Source organism: Daktulosphaira vitifoliae, unplaced genomic scaffold (genome assembly GCF_025091365.1).
Source record: "Daktulosphaira vitifoliae isolate Bord-2020 unplaced genomic scaffold, ASM2509136v1 Scaffold_5, whole genome shotgun sequence".
NCBI lineage: Eukaryota > Metazoa > Arthropoda > Insecta > Hemiptera > Phylloxeridae > Daktulosphaira > Daktulosphaira vitifoliae.
This window is the reverse complement of record NW_026099576.1, coordinates 9743220-9746470: the sequence shown is the minus strand read 5'-3', so window position 1 is coordinate 9746470 and position 3251 is coordinate 9743220.

The following is a 3251-nucleotide window of genomic DNA, read 5'->3' as shown; positions in this document are numbered from 1 at the left end:
GTCTAATGCATACTTTTGTATCTATCAATGCTCAGCATTTTGTTAGCTGTTGTACCGATCAGTTTTTGGAGGACCGACAGCGTCGTCCGAACAATATTTTGAAACATATATTATAAACAGGCGCCCAATCGTGTGCGGCGGGTACGGTTCAGCTGCGATCTTATGTATGGGTTTTGGACGACCGGTAGCGTCGTCCAAATATTGGTAATTTATTAACACGCTTACATTAGTTTCACATGTATGTTGTGTGTGTGAGTTGTTTGTAACTTACCACGCGCACGTGTCTACGGCCTTGAGAATAGACGGTCGTAACGCATTCACCCCACCCCGCTCACAATTCGCAGACAACAATATTTTCCGACCCGTAGACGCGCGCGTGTCATCAATTATATATATATATATATAACAAATTTTTATTGTGATTTTGATTGTAATTTTGATTGACACGGTCTCGCGTCGTTTCGTTAAGCCGGGTTCCCACTACTCGTGTATTTGCCGAACATTCGCTATTTGTCTTTATTTGTCAAGCAGTGGGAACGGTGTACTTGTACGAATGTTCGTCGTTCGTTCATCGGCAATTGTTATTCGTCATCTTCCCGACGGTTGTCGGTATTTGTGACACGAATCAAAGGGATTATAAATATTTGTCCAAATACGCGATAAGTGGGAACGGTCTCCTCGGCTATGTTTATTATTTTGACGAATATTCGATCAAAATCAATAATTCATTTATTTATATAAATTGTTTTAGTTAATTAATATAATTATTTGTTTTAATTAGCTAATTAAATAAATTTTCAATTTTATTATATTGTTATACAGAGTGATTTTTTTACCGCTAGTCAATCAAGTACCTTTAAAATAATAAGTTTTTTAAAAATATATTTTTTTTAATTTTGTTAGTTACAAATGTATTTCTATATACTTGTTATAAAATAATTTTTCGGACCTTTCCTTATATATTATACAGGGATGTCAACTTTATTTGTTTAAACGGCAACATACATATTAAACTAGTTTATAATTAAGAAAATGACTGTCGATAATAATTTTTGGAACAATACTTTGGAAGTTATTAGAATTTTAAAATATAGTACTGATGGTGAAGCGCAGATACTGCTATTTTTATCATTAATCATTCTTCGGTCACACTTCTTCTGACACTTAGATACAAAAAATTAGAATATCTTACAAAGCACTAGTCTAAAAGTTGTTATTTGAAATTACCTTTAATTTAATTACATTAATTTTAGCTTCGATGCGAAGCTGAGAAGGTATTAATTTTACCATGATGTGTTTTTTTTTTTTTTATGTCTGTTGCCACTTTTTCTCAGCTCTCACCGAACGGATTTCTTTCAACAATACGTCAAAAGATCACAAATCGTATCTAGTTGAAGACATTACCCTTAAAAATTGAAAAGTTTCCCTCGTTCCCCGCAAATGGGGGAAATATCCAAAAAAATTACAAATTTAAAAATCGGTAAATTTTGTCATTTTTTTCACTTTTTTTTCTTAAAACTTCTATAACTTTTTCAAAAATAAACAAATCAACATAACTTTTTTTTATATTGAAACCTTAGGTAATTTCCTTTCGTTTGATATCATTTTTTTTTGAAAATCTAACACTTATTCTGCTCACAAGGGGGATTTAAAATATCAACTTTTTTTACAAAAACTAACTTTTTCAACTTAGTTTTTGAAAATGTTCCAGAAATACTGCGTCTTTTAAACATATATCAAATTAAAGCTCATTTTATGTACTATAAAATGAAAAAAAAAAAAAGAATCATTAATGGCCAGTTTTCGCACCTTACAGTTTTAAAGTTAAAATTTTAAGTTAAAAAACACAACCACAATATACACTACAATATCCTCCACTGATTGTCAACACTTAACTAAACATGGAAAATACAAAATAATTTTACAAATAGACGAGTAATCGGAACGGCAATATTTTTCTACTTGTGCTAGTAGACGAACATTCAGTGATCTTTGTATATTCGACGAGTATACGAGTAGTCGGAACACAAATATTTGCGTACTTGAACGAGTAGACGAATATTCAGTATTCGTCCTATATTCGGCAAATAGACGAGTAATGGGAACCCGGCTTTATACACGATGTCCCACGACTCGTGCCACCTTTATCAGCCGTCGCCCTATTATATGAGTATTTGATTGACCAACACTGCGCGTTATACGCCGCGGTGCAAAGTCCAGCAAGTGCCGCACGGCCGACGACGTCCCGCCGCTAATGATACCGTAGTCTTCTTCCCGTTGTCAAAGTGACACGTCCACGAACTGATCCGCACTCGCGCACCNCAGTGACAACGTCAAAAAACCGTTTCGTACTCGCGCACCGTCGTCATCTAGCTGCTAACCTTTTGACGCCCAAAGATCACGCCGGACATCGCGTTGTCGACGCCAACGAAAGTGCCGCGATATTATGCGAAGATCATATATTCCTACCGCCACCGCTAATATTAATAAATATATATATTAATTATACGTATATGTTAATATTCTATTATATATTCCTACAGCCGACGCCGCTGCCGCCGTATATGCCTCGTGTATAATGTTCCCCCGCCACGCCCGTCCCCACAAAACACGGCTATACCTCATGCATGATACGTTTATGTACTTAAGTCCCTTTACATGTATATATATTCTAATTACTATAAAAACTTATATATTAATACGCTTTATTCTCATTAAGATATATATAGGGTATTTATTCCGATTACAAAGGACGATTCCCGTATCGTCATTTTTCGTCACTACCTCCACGTAGCCTGCTGCTTTCCTTGGATGTGGTAGCCGTTTCTTAGACTCCCTCTCCGGAATCGAACCCTGATTTCCCGTTACCCGTTACAACCACGATATTGATATTAACTACTATCATAACATGAAACTAAAAAGTGAAAAATAAATATAGTTAAAAAAAACTAAAAAACACGCTTTTAAAACACATCGAACTAAAAATTATTTTAGCTTCGATGCGAAGCTGAGAAGGTATTGGTTTTACTAAGATGTGTTTTTTTTTTTTGTGTCTGTTACCACTTTTTCTCAGCTCTCACCGAACCGATTTCTTTCAATGATACGTCAAAAGATCACAAATTGTATCTAGTCGAAGACATTACCCTTAAAAATTGAAAAAAATTCCCTCGTTCCCCGTAAATGGGGGAAACCTCCAAAAAAATTACAAATTTAAAAATCGCTAATTTTCGAAATTTTTTCAATTTTTTTTA